The sequence below is a fragment of the Ostrea edulis genome, chromosome 3 (genome assembly GCF_947568905.1).
Source record: "Ostrea edulis chromosome 3, xbOstEdul1.1, whole genome shotgun sequence".
Classification (NCBI taxonomy): Eukaryota; Metazoa; Mollusca; class Bivalvia; order Ostreida; family Ostreidae; genus Ostrea; species Ostrea edulis.
The window spans coordinates 52,969,047-52,987,062 of NC_079166.1; the positions used below are offsets into that span (position 1 = coordinate 52,969,047).

The window sequence follows — 18,016 nt, forward strand, 5'->3', positions numbered from 1 at the left end:
TAGAATTTATGTTGTTTCCAATAACTAAGAACATGATACCTCCCTTAAAAAGCATTCCAAATCTTTCTTTTAGAATGAGTTAGTCAAGTAACATCTTAGAAGGCCCTAGAATCAAGGATTTTGCACGAAACGTGTTCAGTGTGCACAAAATGTGCTCAGCGTGTGGGGGCCTGGGCGGCCCCCAGACCCCCGCCTAATTTCCTGCCTCCTCCAAATTGAAGGTTAATTTACGGTCCTGCAATAAAGTCATTTGTGATGGCCCAAGTTCATTTTTATAATAAAGACCCCCCTTAAATTATTCCTATGGAGTACAACTTAAAGAGACACTACAGCTCATTTTCCACATTTTAATGAAGTGTTTTTTAAACCATATATTGATAAAATGATAAAATTCACATCGATACTGACAATTTTGAACATTTGGGATGCATCAATTTACTCTCAACTGCGCGTTGAAGATCGTCCGGAATTCAAAGGTTTCTTCATGTTGACTCGGACTTTTGAATGCTTATTTACATCACGTGGTTTTGAATGACAGCAAAGGTGTTGTGTAGGAAATTATCTAAATTCCCCTTCAAGGGGGTCCACACTCACCTTTCAAGTACATAAGATTATTCCCTGCTCCTTATAATAACTAATTATAAATAATTATTTCAACAGAAACCCTTCCATGTTCCCATTGACCGATGTTTTTACAACTAACACGTGTCGTGTTCAGATAAAAATAGCACGTACTTACTTTTAAACGTAGTGTCTTCGCAGCTAGTCTCAATGGCAGATTTAGGGGGTCAGTATCCCCCTCCCTTTTTACGCCACAGATTGTGAATGAAAATCAAAATTTTGCACCCGAATGGCCGATTACTTTGGCTAATCTTTGACTTTCACACCCCTCTTCGGAAATCCTAGATCCGCCACTGAGTTACATGCGTTTCTCCGAGCTCTCTGATTTCCAACGGTCATACTGATCCCTAGGTAAATTTTATTTCACATATGAGTTTTATCTCATTCTATTTTTACCTCTTTTCTCACAGAATCTGTCAAAATGCTAGATCTATCAACTACACTTTCTCTCACTGGACGACATGCTGCACTGTTTACTGTCTATGCGCATGCGTCTGAAGACTAAAAGGAGGAGACTCGATATTTTTTGTATAGGCCATCAAAAAGTATTCATTTTTACGTTAAAACGATAATTTTTAACTTTAGATAAGTGTTATTTTCGTAAAGTTCATACTTTCAACAATGCAACAAAAATTGAGAAAGCGCTGGGAAAATTGTCATTTCATGATTTTTGCGCAAAATGAGCTGTAGTGTCTCTTTAACAGATATGTTATAATTGTACTCACGTTTAGAAGTACTGCGAAAATCGACAGTACAGCAGCCACACACGAGTTACAAGTGCCGTTTGGACTGTGAGGGTAATCGTGTTCAAAAATCCAAACTTGTAACTTTGTAAATCCGAGCTTGCAATCATATTACTTTCATAGTCTAGACATGTAAGTAGGTAATTTCCACACCTAAACTTGTAGTTTCGAACATACAACTGTGTTGACTGCGAGTTTTAACTATGAGTTTGTGTATTTATCATCCTGTTAACTTTGCTACTCAGGCATGCATACTTCAGATTGTACCCTTGAATTTTGTCCCTTTTAATATCACACTTGAACATTTCTTATGCTGAAAGTAAAAATGATGTTACACTGAATGTCTTGTTAATAAATCTGTCATCTCTCTACATGTGCTCTGAATAAACCACACACACATTTGACAAGTCTACAAATGTAAAGTCTACATGTTTGTCGAATTTTGACAAGACCATATATGGGAAATAGGCGGAAACTTCCGAACATTGTCGAGAATTTTTTTTTTGCTTGTCAAGGAATTTTTGCTTGGTAGTGCCCACCCAAACTGAAATTGCTTCCTACGGGCCTAATTATATCCCAACCTGCTAACAAGTGGTATGCACTAAAAGAGTTGTCTAATAGTTTCAGTGCCCTGAAGATTTCCAATGTTTTCTTTATTTTAGTACCAAGCCAATGCTGATTTCTTTCTATTGTAAAATTACATTTTCCTTCGTTTGAGGAATAACATTGGTTCCTTTTGTTTTGATTTCATGGAATCGATGAAGAAGTGTAAAATTATTATAAATATATTTTAAAAATTTACAATTTGTGGAGGACTGGAACTCTTGTGTCTCGGCATACAACAAAAATTAACCCCAACCCTCCACAAAAATTAGTGATTTCACAATATCCAATTATTAATTAAAAAAATTTCCTTTAATAGTAGGAAGTGAAACAGCTCTTAAATGTTTCGGAGAGGGAACCCTATCCATTTGCTATGAATGAAGAACTGCAAGCAGTATGTATTCAGAAATTGAAAGACATAATATTATTATGTGAAAATGAAAGTGGGATAAGTAATGAAGACATTCAGTTCAAGATTTCTTCTATGCTAATGATATTCCAAAACTGTCCTGAACAATTTGGTCTAAGTTCTGTGATAGACTCTCTTTTTGAAGCCATGAACATTTTGGAAAAAGATAGTGCTGTGAATGATTGTTCTCTCCAATATGGATATGCACCATGTAATGTGTTAAATGGTATGAAGGGGAGACCAAAAATAAAAATACCTGGAGACATGTTGGAATACTACGTAGATTCACATTTTACTTTGACCCAGATGGCATCTATACTAGGAGTGAGCAAATCAACAGTTGTAAGAAGACTTGAGGAAATGAATATTTCGATTTCCTGTAGATATTCGTTAATCAATGATGAAGAGATTGACAAAAATGTGAAAAAAATAATTCATGACTTCCAAATATAGGATACAGGAGTGTCAAAGGTCATCTCGCAAGCCTAGGATATATTATTCAACAAAATAGGATAAAAGAGTCTATGCGGCGAGTAGACTTTGAGGGTGTCTTGTTTAGACGTCTTTTATTGAAGCCAGTTCAGAGAAGAGTGTATAATGTCAGAGCACCTTTATCATCAGAAATATATTAATATTGATAGAGGAGAAGCTAAGTCAATATTGATATTTTTCTGGTGAATAACAAACCATTCATCACTGAAAAAGTCCATAATTGTTTTCTTATATAGTCCTGATTTGAATTTACATGTATAAGACATTAAAGGCTGAATGACGACGGTTTTTCATTGACAAACTTCTGTCGTAGAAAGATGGAAAATGTTCAGATTACAAGTTATACCTTCTGTGTTTTCCTTTTGTTGAGTGTAAGACATAGAATTGTATTGAAAATAATTGGGCAACAGGCTTGCCTGACATTTTTCTGCTCAGATACACAGCTGAGCTGGCTCTGGCTGTTGCAACCAGTTTTTAAACGTTTGAGGTGTCCTTTTAGATGTCACAATCGCCGCTGCACGCGCACTGACCCTCCAGTGAATAAGTAGTGTTATGAAGCCTTTGCGTTTGTTTAGATTATATAGGGACCATAACTAGACAATATAATAAAATAATTTAGCTACCTGCAGAGGAGCGCAATATTCATTGAGTCCTAAGGGCCAGGTAAATAGTGTACTTCAAGGAATGCTAAATCATCAATTTGACCAACCCCCCACTCAACTCCAGCAATATTTTTTTGTTTTATGATTCAATAACTAAACGATACAAACTCACTAAGCAATTGCTTCAAGATGTCGTGCAGGTGAACGCAACTTAGTAAGATTTCTACAATGTTGGACATCATCCAATGAAAGTGATTTTTTCTTCAATTTCAATCTAACATTTATTAAAAATCGAGCAGCGCTCAAGGTCCCCCGCCAAGGAGCATAACATAGAGAAGCAATGTTTTGTAATTATCTTATCGGTGAGTATAACTGGAAATAGAAAAAAATAACAAACAAAATAAATCCCATCAAAATGGGATGGAAAATAAAAATTTCCCACTTGGCAAAAGGTTTGATGTACAAAATTCTATTTTTAGTAACGGTGACCTTGACCTTTGATCTTCGGACTTCAAAATGGTTAGGATCCTTCCCCTTCCATATCCCTCTCATCTATATAAGTTTCCTTTAAATCGAATCAGGGAAACTAAAGTTAGGAATGACGGAATTACGGAATGACAGAATGATGGAATGACGAAACCCTGGATTCTATAGCCCCCCGCTTTCGCGAAAGGCGGGGGACAACAAGCATTCTGAGAGTATAAGTCCCCTATTGGTAAGTGTCTGCTTCCCCTCAAAAATTAAAAAGGCCATAATTCTGTCAAAAATCATCCACGCCGAACAAAATGCAAATTTGATCTGTAACTCATTAAGGTACACCTGCATATTAAAAATCAGCTCAATATCGACAAGAGAAAAAGTGTGGAAAACAAAGTGGGACAGACTGACAGAGGGAGAGAAGGACTTGACAGACGAGGAGAAAACCTATGGTCTTTTGGTTTACTGGTAGGGGACTAATAAGAACTGTGATCTTATACAAGATAATTCAAGCCATATGCAAATAAACTGTATACCAGGATACTTATTGGAGTGTGTGATATTGAGACAATGAATTTGCAGTAAATGGTATATTATTTTCACCCTACCTCCTAGAAATGTTGAATCAATTAAGTTGGTCATATGAAGTTTGACAGTATATCCCATAGTTTTTGTGTACCATTTAAAGTAACACACTACCCTCCTATCATGTCTATTATGTATGTCAGGGTATGCCTTGCTAGGACATTTTGACACTGTCAGACCATATATCAATCCATATCTGGAAACTACATGTCCATGTAGCTAATAATAAATGATTAAGAATTAAACTTACACATGCAGAATCATGTATAGGTTCTAATCGTTTCTGTCTTTTGGTTATAACTGGCATGTCCTCCATTTGATCCTGAAATTAGTACATGTATTTATTATTTTCTGAAGTAATTGTATAAATATTTAATCCTAATTGGAGATTTCAAACTCATAAAATGAAAGTCCCTTTTCTTTCAGCTTTATAGGCAGGTCATAAAATTCTTATAACAATCATATAAATCAGCTGATAATATAAATAAGTTTCAGAGATAATATTGGGCAAAGGGTGATGTGTATACTCATATAATGAATCACTGATTTGACGAAGTGGAAATTCTGGCATCAAAAAGTTATTTTAAAAAAACATGAAGATACGTTAAAATATTTTTACTGCAAATGAAGTGAAAATATTAGACAGGCCATTTTCAAACTTTATCCCAAGCAAAAAATTACTACTGGTACATGTACTCACATGTTCACATTGCTCTTTACACTCGAACAAATGATCTCTCAGTGAGACGATTGGAATCTTCTCTCCACAAACTTTACATACTTCTTTTAGACAAAATTCTGATGGATATAAATTGTTAACATAAGTAGAGTTAAAAAGATAATTTCAATACTAACAGTAAAAACCCTGTGTTACTTTTTTAAACATTTAGGTTCTTAAAGTTAAAATAGTTTTAATTCTTGTTTCCTTATTTTTTCCTAACTGAACTGTGATATTATATTTTTCATACTTGAAAAATGATCTTGAATAAAAATTTAATGAGTGCATTAGAATTAAAAAGATACCTAATTAGCATACCTCACTTCTTTCTACTGCATCCAAAGACAACTGTGCCTGTAATGGCCTAATATAGCAAATTGCAGAGCCAAGTCCACTTTCATCTGACAGATAGTGGGTAGTGTACCCACAACTTGGAATTGATATGATATGGTCTCCAAAAGAGTTCTGGATGAGGAACGCATCAACTCGTATCCCCCACCATCCTTTAATTTTGGATAATGCTCCAACAAAGCATCTCTTAAATACTCTGTATCCTTGTTCTTTACTAGAGCAAGTTTCTTCTCCCCCAGACCTGCTTCAATCAGTATTCTTTTCATTGGTTTGTCTGGTACCTCATCCTGACAGGAGCAATACAATTATATAAAAGGAAAAAGTTATTTTATAATACCATTTAAAGCATGGTGTTTTTCATTATTTCATACAATGAGCAAGTGGGGATAGGAAAATATTTTTTTATTTTATAAATGTATAGTATGTGTCATTAGGTTAAAAAAAAATCAAATACTGACTGTTATGTAAGTTCAGTTTGATTTTGCTCAAAATTTATAAATTTACCTCATTAGGACCTCCAAGGCAACAAAATTTGTGAGTCCAAGTGGTCTTAAAAGTATGTCTTTGGAATTTTGTCTGAGGCCTTCTGTATGTAGTCAAGTTGGTATTGTATGGTGCAAACATAGTTCGTATTGTGGCTGCAACATTCTGTGTCCAAAAAAATTCTTCTTTAATTTTGTTTCAGGCAATTTTCAATGCATAGCTAAGTGAAGAGATTGTGCAGAACCTGCATCATACAATTTTTTTTAAATGTTTCATTAAAAACTGCTCATTAAAAGTGTTGACAGAGACATATGGACAATGATTCCTACAGGGCTTCCAAACTTCTGGCCCAAATTATATTGTCTCATATAACCTTGTTTTGACCATATTGTATTTTAAACTATTTTTTTAAAAATTGCATTCTATGCAGAAACTGCAAAAAATATGAATACTAGTCATGCTAGTAGAAACGTACATGACTTATCTTGGTCAACCTTATGTCTGTTGAAGAGTTGACTTTTGAGCTTGGGCCATCTTTAAAATAATGTATGTTTATCCTCTCCTGACTCAGAATCTTTTTTAAAAAATGAGTCAGGAGGTAGGAGGGTATTTTTTTTTTACCTAAAAAATTTCAAGAATAATGTTGAATATTTAAAATCTATAAAAATTAATGGTTTTAATGAAATTGAAATACTTGTTTACAGGATGAAAAAAAACCTTTCCAGTCGGGCCACTTTTAGCCAGCCGGTTGGGACAGGGCAAAGAAACAATTTTTTACAGATGATCTGGCTGGTTTAAAGTGCTTATATAATGTACTAGCTGAAATAGTCGATTGTTCTATGGTCAAACCTGTATTCGTACCGTTTGTTGCCAATCATGGAAATATTTTTACTTTCACAATGAATATTACACAGTGTAATTTGATCTAACATTTTAAGAAACTTCGACTATTTCGATTTTACAATCGATTGTATGCTGCCGATTCAATTCAATAATCGATAATAACTTTGGTCCGATTTTACAACACTAATTAATGGAAACCTTTTAATGGGATCATTCTTTTTACACATCATCCTCAGATGAGAAATAATGTGAAATTTAAAAGAAAATATACATACACATAGAATAGAACCCCATATTATGCAGTACAATTAAGCGCACATGATAGGCCCTAAACATGATAGCTACTTTAAGTTGGGTTAAATATTACTGTAGGCAGGTAGGTAGCTATTTATACCTACGTAGGTAGAAATAGTCTTTTGACTGGACCTCTTTAAACAACGCCGTACTTACTTTTTCTCCTTTGTTCTGCTGTTCCCGAGCAGGGCCAGGAGTGTCGACGTCTGGATTTACTCTCTCAAGTTCACCTACAGCCTTCTTTAGGAGATCCGTAGCTCTTGATAATGCCATTTTGGATACTGAGATTCCGCGCTTTTTTCCTCTACTCGGAACTCCTCGTATCGTCCACTGAATCGAGGTCGACAATGCGCTTGCCAATCTTAATTCTCGAAAATGTTCGGAAGTTTCCGCCTATTTCCCATATATGGTCTTGTCAAAATTCGACAAACATGTAGACTTTACATTTGTAGACTTGTCAAATGTGTGTGTGGTTTATTCAGAGCACATGTAGAGAGATGACAGATTTATTAACAAGACATTCAGTGTAACATCATTTTTTCTTTCAGCATACGAAATGTTCAAGTGTGATATTAAAAGGGGCAAAATTCAAGGGTACATTCTGAAGTATGCATGCCTGAGTAGCAAAGTTAACAGGATCAAAAATACACAAACTCATAGTTAAAACTCGCAGTCAACACAGTTGTATGTTCGAAACTACAAGTTTAGGTGTGGAAATTACCTACTTACATGTCTACACTATGAAAGTAACATGATTGCAAGCTCGGATTTACAAAGTTACAAGTTTGGATTTTTGAACACGATTACCCTCCATAGTGAATGAACGGTTGAAATTCGTGTTTACAAATTAGGGCGGTGTCCATTGTCGCTACGAATCTCCTCTCCATGGTAACCAGCCGACTATGGTACACATATAGGAGGGCGGTGTAGTGGCTGATGTTTCTGCATGCCTTTTTCACGTGAGCTGAGTTTGTAAAGTAAGACTGACCGTAATCGTTAATATTTATACATGTCTTAATATGTATTATTATTATTAAACAGTAGTTAATCAATAGTCATTCTACATATTATCACCACCACTCCCTGTCTTATATACTATACCAACAGTCTTAGTCTTAAATGGATGGGACGGCATAAGGAAGTCCATGTTCTTAGCGTCCTCGTTAAGGGGTGCTGCACAAGGAGTGCTAGCTGATCTGGAGCCAGGAAAACGACGTTCCTATGTTGAATTGTCAACTGCACTAAGTCGCCGTTTTGGATCCGAGAACAGAACTGAACTGTTCCGAGTTCAGCTAAAAAACCTTGTCCGGAAAAGAGACCAATCACTTCCGGAGTTAGCTCAATATATAAAACGATTGAGCAGAAAAGCTTACTCTAATGCTCCGCGAGATCTACTGGAAACATTGTGTCGGGATCATTTCATAGACGCCCTTACTGACTCCGACATGAGACTGAGGATTCAGCAAGCGCATCCAAAAACAATTGATGATGCTACAAAACTGTCCGTGGAACTGGATGCATTTAATATGGCAGAAAAACAGCGAGAAAAACGAGCTACTACAGTGGTGCGGAATGTAACTGTCAGTGACTATGCAAACGAAAAATCATTCAGTACTGATGACATTAAAGCATGTATGGGAGAAATTTCAAAAGAACTCGTTGAAATGCGCAAGGAAATAGCAACAATGAAAAAATCGAAAGATACATGTGCTTCTAATTCAAAACCATCAACAAAAGAAATCCGTTGTTGGAACTGTGGTGGGAATCATTTTAGAAGGAACTGCCCGAAAGCCAAAAAATCATCAAGTTCTGGTAAGGGAAATTCAAACTTTACCCCACGATCTTCTCGAATATCGAAGGACGGGTCTGGTATGTATGTGGATGGATGTATACATGATGCCGAATCTGTACGATTTCTTGTAGATACAGGTGCCAATGTCTCTATCATTAATACCAGTGTCTACAGGAAAATGAATCCACTCCCCGAATTACAATCTTCTAAAATAAATATGAAGATGGCTGATGGCAAATGTATTCATGCAAAAGGGATCGCGACAATGAACGTGACTCTCGCAGGCATTTCTGTACAGCACGAATTCTGGATTGTTGACATTGATGAGGACATCGAGGGATTGCTCGGATTTGATTTCTTGAAGGCACATAAATTTGTTCTTGATGTAGGAAATAGTCAGTTTAAATTGAATGGGCATATTGTAAAATGTTCAACATTCTCGTGCAACTACATGCGATGTTGTAGGGTTGTCCTGGAAGATACCAGTGTTGTTCCTGCTGGAAGTGAGATGTTGCTTCAAGAAAAAGTTTTTGGATACCGATTCAGTACCTAAGACCGGCCTTGTTATTCCTACGGAGAAATTCACTGAAAAGTACAAATTGATTGTAGGGAAAGCTGTAGTAGATTTGTCGAAGGAAAAAGTTCCTATACGTGTGCTCAATGTGTCAGACAAATCAATCAAACTTTATCCGAGAACAGTAGTTGGTCACTGCGAAGCTGTAACAATAGACCGAAGTGAGGAAACTTGTTCTTATCCAGATGGCAAAATTCCGGATTACCTTTCGACTTTACTATCTGAATCATGTGTAAATTTGGATGGAAAACAATCGGAAATCCTAAAACAGTTTTTGATCAACAACAAAGATGTGTTTGCACCCGACAAACTAACACTTGGTCGCACAGGAGTAATCAAACACAAGATTGACACTCAGGGCGCTACACCCATCAAACAACAACCCCGTCGAATGCCATTTGCTAAGAGATCTGAGGTGTCATTACAGATCGAAATGATGTTATCTCAGGACGTGATTGAAAAATCAAACAGTCCTTGGGCTTCATCAATTGTATTGGTGAGGAAGAAGGATGGTTCCCTTCGGTTTTGTGTAGACTATAGAAAGTTGAATTATGTTACTAAGAAGGATTCATTTCCGGTTCCCAGAGTTGACGACAAACTGGACGCTCTAGTTGGTTCTCAGTGGTTTTGCACCCTTGATTTACAAAGCGGCTATTGGCAAGTTGAAGTGGAAGATCAGGATCGTGAGAAAACTGCCTTTGTGACCGAAAATGGACTGTACCAGTTCAAGGTCATGCCCTTTGGACTTGATTAAAATGTTCAACATTCTCGTGCAACTACATGCGATGTTGTAGGGTTGTCCTGGAAGATACCAGTGTTGTTCCTGCTGGAAGTGAGATGTTGCTTCAAGGAAAAGTTTTTGGATACCGATTCAGTACTTAAGACCTACACCTTTGAAAGGTTAATGAGTAAAGTCTTATCGGGATTATCTTGGAAAACCTGTTTGGTTTATCTTGATGACGTGATTGTTTTCGGTCAAGACTTTGAGACAACGTTAAATCGTTTAGAGGAAGTGCTTTTGCGACTACGTACTGCGGGACTGAAATTAAGTCCAAAGAAATGTTTCTTATTTCAAAAGCGAGTGACATACTTGGGGCATATTGTAACCCCGGACGGAATTCAAGTGGATCAATCAAAAATTGATGCCATAAAATATTGGCCTGTGCCCGTCAACATTAAGCAGCTTCGTAGTTTTCTTGGATTATGCTCTTATTATCGCAAGTTTATTTTGAACTTTGCAAAAGTTGCTCGTCCATTAAATTCCATGACAGAAAATAAACCATTTTTGTGGACGGATGAGTGCAACACGGCTTTCCAGCAGCTAAAATCTAAACTAATGCACAGTCCGGTACTGGCATACCCGGATCCTCAAGGCTCAGAATTCATCCTAGATACAGACGCTAGCAACAAAGCCATTGGATCTGTGCTTTCTCAAATTCAAGATGGTAAGGAGAAAGTAATAGGCTATTTTAGTCATGCATTAGGGAAATCCGAGACAAACTACTGTGTAACCCGCAAGGAATTACTCTCAATTGTAGAGTCCATAAAACACTTCCACTGCTACTTGTATGGCAGGAAGTTTCGCCTACACACAGACCATGGGTCACTTCGGTGGCTTATGAATTTCAAAAATATTGAAGGACAGTTAGCTCGATGGCTGGAAGTTCTTGGCACTTATGACTTTGAAATAGAACATCGAGCTGGAGCAAAACATATTAATGCTGACTCGATGTCTCGCCGACCCTGCCAAGACTGCTCATATTGTGAGCGAACTGAACAAACTTTTCGTCAAGAAGGAAAATGCAATGTTGTCCGTAAAAAGACTCAACCTTCCTGGATAAATGGAATATCACAATCTCAAATGGCCAAAGCCCAAAGAGACGATATGGCAATAGGTGTTATTTTCTCAAAATTGCAGCAAAGCCATACCAAGCCTAAATGGGAGGAAATCTGTTTGGAAAGTGTGCCAGTGAAAACTTTGTGGTCTCAGTGGCAAAGACTGGAATTCAAGAATGGTGTCCTGCATCGGAGATGGGAAGATGATACAGGGAAGCGAATTTCGTGGCAAGTGATTGTGCCAGAAATATATCGTGCAGATATATTAAGATCGCTTCATGATGCCGTTACAGCTGGTCATCTTGGAGTCAACAAAACTTTGTCTCGGATACGAGAACGATTTTATTGGCCGGGTGTTGGATCTAGTGTAAAGGACTGGTGTCGTAAATGTGAACAGTGTTCGGCAAGGAAAAGTCCGTCTAAATCCTACAAGGCCCCTATGAAGATCTACAATGTGGGAGCTCCAATGGAGAGGGTAGCCCTGGATATCATGGGTCCCTTACCTGTAACAGAACGCGGAAACAAATACATTCTTGTTGTGGGAGATTATTTTACTAAATGGACTGAGGCATACGCGATCCCAGATCAAGAGGCTGAGACTGTAGCCAGGAAGCTCGTTGATGAGTTCATTTGTCGTTTTGGGGTCCCTTTACTTATTCATTCCGACCAGGGAAGAAATTTTGAATCTGGACTATTCATCTCGATGTCAAAACTACTAGGAATGGAGAAGACTCGAACTACAGCTTTACACCCCCAATCTGACGGAATGATTGAGCGTTTCAATAAAACGGTTGGAAATATGCTTGCAACATTAGTGTCTAAAGATCAAAGAGACTGGGACGAAATTCTCCCGATGACAATGATGGCATATAGGAGTGCTGACCAGGAATCAACGTCATATTCCCCGAATTTGATGATGTTAGGTCGGGAAGTACGTTTACCTGTGGATTTAATGTACGGAAGTATTCCTAAAGAAGAAACAAACAATGTGCCTGAATATGTTGCAGACTTGAAGGACAAAATGTGCAAAGTGCATGAATCGGCTAGACAACATATTAAAAGTGCAAGTGATAAACAGAAATCCGGATACGATTATTCTGTGAAATTTAACCCATATAAAAGTAGTGACCTCGTGTGGCTATTTGATCCTAAACGCAAAATCGGCGTGAGCCCAAAATTACAATCTAATTGGGACGGACCTTATCGCGTAGTTACGTCAATTAGTGATCTTGTGTACCGAATCCAAAAGACACCAAATTCCAGACCGCGTGTTGTGCATTACAACCGATTAAAACCATTTTATGGCGAAAGTGACGCGTGGTGATGATGACGAGGTACGTTCTATTGACAATGCGAGTTATAATGACGATTGCGAAGCAGGGATTGATGCAGAATACGGTCGCGGTAAACGAATCCGCCGTCCTGTGGAACGATTGGATTTATAAAGTGACAGTGTAATTAACTGAGAATGTACATTGAGAAAACTGTCAATTTTAATTTGTAAATAACATGTGTGGGCACATGTCTTTAAAGGAGGGAGCAATGTCATAATTTTGGAGTTTCACTAATTCTGTTTATTTGTTTATCTTGTATGCATGCTCAGCATTTATTGCTCTATACTGTTATCACAATGGGTAACGGGATATGTCTGTCAGCGTCCTACACTAGTGGTCGCCGATGTTCTCATGGGAATATAAGGGTTCATTGTTTATATTCCTGATTAAGGTTAGCCATTATCGGTGTTTTATGATTTTAGCTGGGAACCTTGAGGTTTGAGGGGCATGCCCAAGTTTGAGTCAGTTCTGTATTGGAGTTTAATACAGATGGATGTCAGTTCTGCTCCGTAAGCAGATGGACTGATGTGTATATTGAACTTCAACTATTTGAAGTTGTTCAACATAAATGTTGTGTGTAAATATGTGTATATTTGTAAATAAACTGTAGATATAACATCTGCCTTATTCTTGGACATTAGCACGTTACAATTTGACATCTGACCTATTACGTCTTATTCCTAATAGCACAGTTGGGGTATCTAAATTTTCTGCCATATCACTTGCAATAAATATCCCACCGCTGCCACCAAAATACACTGTTGTTAGTTTGCCGTTAGTATCTACTTTCAATAAAATATCCAAGTATGAAGCAGAAGTGGACGACTCTGTGGTGTCTTTTATTTCGCGTTCACGGGGATATATCGAATCGACATATGAATGACTAACAACTTAACTTTATGACAAACGGGATGATTTCAGCTTCTCCATCGTCAACTTCCCATATTTATGTAGCAATATTCCATTTTATTATATACCCATCAATGTATCGTTCGTTGATACTGTGGATTTCACAGCGTGTGATCCGGTTTTCCGGATCACCACTGTGGTTTTCTGATTCCGTATCAGTATCCTTTGAAACTGATGACGTCACAATGCATCAACGCAACGTTATTTGTGGAAAATATTGACTGCGTCACAAAACAAAATTGGTTACGCAAAACATAATTTCATGGTATGTCTGTGTTTTTGATAATTTGGATTACATTTATTATCTTATAAATGTGGATTTAAAATGCAGAAGGGGGTATATAATAAATTTATCATTACTACAGTAACTTGATCCGACGAGTTGGATCACGTCTCGTTGACAGGCGCGGATCATCAGATCAAACTCGACGCTTCGCGTCTCGTGTGATCTGATGATCCGCGCCTGTCAACTCGACGGGATCCGACTCTTCGGATCAAGTTACTGTAGTAATGATATATCACCTGCATATGGTGTTTTTATCTCTCAACTGATTCAGATACGCAAGAGCTTGTTCTGCGTATGGTCAGTTTTTAAATCGAGGCAGGCTACTGACAAACAAGTTGATGGTGCTGGGGTTTCAACAGTCTCATTTAAAGTCAGCATTTCGCAAATTATATGGTCGTTATAACGATCTAGTTTGTTAATATAACCTATCATTGGTTCAAATGCTTTCTGACGTGTTTCATACCGATTGTTAGGCCGTTCTTGGCACACTGATTTTGACTACGGATACATGTAACTCCGTTTACCTGATCAGGATATATCTTTAGAATTTTTTAGAATCCACATTTGGTTAACACCACTTCTGGCATATGCAGTCGCACAGTGCGTTTGAAGTTTCTCCTTCACAGCTGTTAATATTTTCGTGAGGAGCAAAGATAGGGACTTGGTAGAGCACTTACTGGATCCAGCAATGTATCTTTCTTTGTAAGTGTTTTTATGTAGTTTAGGAATCCAGTATAGGTACGGTAACTCATATTCATTCGACTCATTGACTGGGATATTAAATGTGTCTAAAACGGAAACATGTTTTTGAAGAATTTTATCTTTTGAAAGGGCAGTTGGAATATAAGTACGATTACCAAAAGTGGAATTAATGCCAAGTTCGTTAATATACAGTTGTAATAATGAGCCTTACAAACAAAGACAATATTGTTACAAGCTTTGTCAGCTGGAACCAAAACATATTCCTCATGTAACCTATCTAATTCTTTTATCACTTTTGGTTTACTAAACACAGAAGAATAGATGGTACGTACTTTCGTTTTAATGTCTAATGTGGGATTTTAATATTCCTCGTATGCTTTTAACCCATTCTGACAATGTATCAAGTTCTTTTCATATTTAGCCCATCGTCTGGCATAATTTTCGACAGAATTCATAATTGAGATGAAGTTCTATCGCCAATTGAAAGACAGAGGTTCTCTGTATTTAGGACCTTTTAGAATAAGTGATTTGCGGTCCTCATTTTCAACTATATCAACATCACCAGTAATGACATGTTCAGTTGGACTATAATTGAAAGAAGATGAAGAACAAGAACACGTTGGTGGATTACGTATACGATGGTCTATATCTAGGCACTGCCAAGTTTGTTTATAATTAGAAAGTTTGGATGCAATAGTGGAAGTATAGTTGTAGGAAAAACAGGGTGTAGACTTGAACTTGAAATAAGTTGGAATACACGACTGAACCCTTTTATGACGAAGAATGTTGCTTATGTTGACGGCATCTATTACTTTGTTTGTAAATTTGAGCTTAAGGACTGGCAGTACGATTTGGAAGGAATATCATCCATGACCTGTGCTGGTTTAAAGAGTCTGTGATTTGCAACATCCATAATCATAGAGTTCAGTCTATATTCAGGTGTTCCAAGTATAGACTAGCTGCGACTTCAAATAACGTATGTAAAACTCTCAATGGAACAGAATGCAAGGTGAAGATAACGAACAGTGAATATGATGTGGACATAATTGTCTGTTGACATAAGGTAAAAGTGAATCAAACGTGACATCATTTATACTTGGTCTTTTATATAAAGATGTCCATGACTGTTTCCGTCTTTGAGTATTGGGAAAGAGTCCCATCACATTCACGTTATTTCCTTGTGGACTAGTCAAATTTCTCACATCATATACATTATCATTGCATCCATATGGAAATGCAGTGCCTAGGGTCCTGATCCAGTGATCTTCTCGTTGTCTACGAAAAAAGGTACTTAATGTTGGAGTGTTTGTGTGATGGTAATTTTTCTTCTTCCAAAATCCTTATCCTCATGGACAAGATGGAGTGGTCCGGTGCATTAAAATATATAGAACTACAATTGACTAATTTTTTTTTTTTCATTTTTATTTTTTATTTCACTCAATCGACATACATTTGCACAGAAGTAGATACAAAAGAAGATGCATATATTTAAGCGTACACACATATATATATATATATATAGATATATTATAATGTTCATTTTCTTTTTATGAGAGAGAGAGAGAGAGAGAGAGAGAGAGAGAGAGAGAGTAAAAATTGGGTAAAAATGTCATTTATTATATTCGGAGATCATCCCTCAATCTCATGGTCTCCCCTGACAGTCATAAAAATGTTTACACAGTTGTTTGATAAAATAATATAACTTTCCTTTTACACCAAAAACAATATAAGATGCAGTATTAAGAGAATCTGCCACCAAAAGCAGACAGCCACAGGATCTGTATGCCTAACAACGCCAACAAAGGTGGATTAGCCAGATGAGGCAGACTACATCGACTAAAACTAGAACTGTCCTTTCGGGACTAATACCCCCAGTGGGGCTCACTATATTATGGATAAAAACGGACTTCCTCTGATCAAACCAGAAGTTGTGTAATCAAATGGTCATCTAGTATATTATTTTTTTCTATTGAAAATGTTGCTTTAAAAAAATCAATGAATCAATCAAATATTAAAATATTTCCGGTGATGCTCAATATACCAATAAATAGGATTTTCAGAGAATTTAATTCTCGATTATCATTTCTCTTAATTTGGTACATATGGTTTAAAAATTGCTAGACTATGAACCCCCCTCCCCACCATAGAAAATGGATACATGACAAATGAAAATATTCATATATTCACTATATATCAAAATGTAAGGTACATAAATGTTATTTTACTTTAATAAAAGATGTATTGAAAAGGTCTGATTCAAACCTTTTAATTTGTTTTTGAAATATTCTCAAACAAAAATATTCTTAAACAAAATAAAAATTAGCATAACTTTCTATTACTTTAAATATTCTAATTTAAAATAAGAAATGCATAACTTCAGTCTTAGAACAATGCATTTACAATGTTTAAATCAAATCTCTTCAAGAATTTTTAAGATATTTTCGTTTTCGTTTTAAAAAATGACTAAGTCCATAATTAGAAAAAAGTCTGTAACTTGAAGAAAAAATGTCCAATCAATATGATAACACCAGGTGCACATTTTCATATGGTGGGTAATGACTACATATTTTCAGAAATATCCATGCACTAGTTTCTTAGAACATGCCCGGACAAAATCATGTCTATAGACGGACACGGTGATTCCAATATACCCCCCAAACGAATAAAGAGGGGCTATCCCTTGCTGCTCTAAGAATCACACATACAGTATATGGAAACAATGTACATGCATGCACTAATAATACCATCCAAGTCCTGGAGTTTTTAAAATGAGATTTTAGCCAGGATACAACTACAAATTTTAAAGGCAGGATTGAACATACATGTATGATTGAATGGCATATGTAACAACATAAAGATTATTTGTAATGTATGCACTATGTCATTACAAGCTATTCAACTAATAAATAAATTGATAACGATGTACAGCAGTTGACTGCTGACCCGTGCAATAATGCTGTATAAGGTTTCTATATGGTTTGCTTTACATAGTTTTGATGGTTTCCAAGAAGCTGTGGTTGGAATCGATGCTTGCACAATAAGTTTTCTTGTGACTATTTGAGATACACTGTAACTGGTATTTCAATTTCAAATCCGTCCTCACTGTCTCCCAAGTTTAATATCCTATACAAAAGATAAATAATGAAATCTTCCAGCATTCTGTTCAAATCAATTACCATGCATTACAGTGGGTGTTGACCTGAAAAAAGAATTAATACAATGTCAAATTTATGTACCTGCAATGTGTATTACAAATGAAATGTTTTTCCTGTAAGGATGATTTAAATTACTGAGTAATTTGGTGACAAGAAAGATTCCAGCTAGTGATAAAATTGTGTTATTGATTTTAATGATTCATTTAT

General features: G+C 36.5%; 2 protein-coding genes and 1 long non-coding RNA gene across 11 annotated transcripts in view; all 3 read right to left on the minus strand.

The window, feature by feature from the left end:
- Nucleotides 1-1,560, minus strand: part of LOC125673836 (uncharacterized) — a 22,464-nt gene extending 20,904 nt beyond the window's left edge. For 5 of the 6 annotated variants that reach the window (XM_048910686.2, XM_048910679.2, XM_056158121.1 and 2 more), the window contains exon 1: nucleotides 1,347-1,560. The gene's annotated coding sequence lies outside the window, so the exon portion shown is untranslated. Of the gene's footprint in view, nucleotides 1-739; nucleotides 1,312-1,346 lie in introns of those variants that run through there. The other variant, XM_048910685.2, reaches the window with a different exon arrangement.
- A 4,127-nt stretch (nucleotides 1,561-5,687) lies between these two features.
- Nucleotides 5,688-7,468, minus strand: LOC130052619 (uncharacterized). The gene is made up of 3 exons (XR_008800976.1): nucleotides 7,378-7,468; nucleotides 6,106-6,249; nucleotides 5,688-5,888 (listed from the first exon to the last, which is right to left on the minus strand). It is a non-coding gene; the product is annotated as an uncharacterized LOC130052619 (long non-coding RNA).
- A 9,630-nt stretch (nucleotides 7,469-17,098) lies between these two features.
- LOC125673832 (uncharacterized) overlaps nucleotides 17,099-18,016 on the minus strand; it is a 167,184-nt gene continuing 166,266 nt past the window's right edge. For 2 of the 4 annotated variants that reach the window (XM_056158122.1, XM_048910668.2), the window contains exon 13: nucleotides 17,099-17,777. The gene's annotated coding sequence lies outside the window, so the exon portion shown is untranslated. Of the gene's footprint in view, nucleotides 17,854-18,016 lie in introns of all 4 variants that reach the window. The other 2 variants (XM_048910669.2, XM_048910667.2) reach the window with 1 other exon arrangement.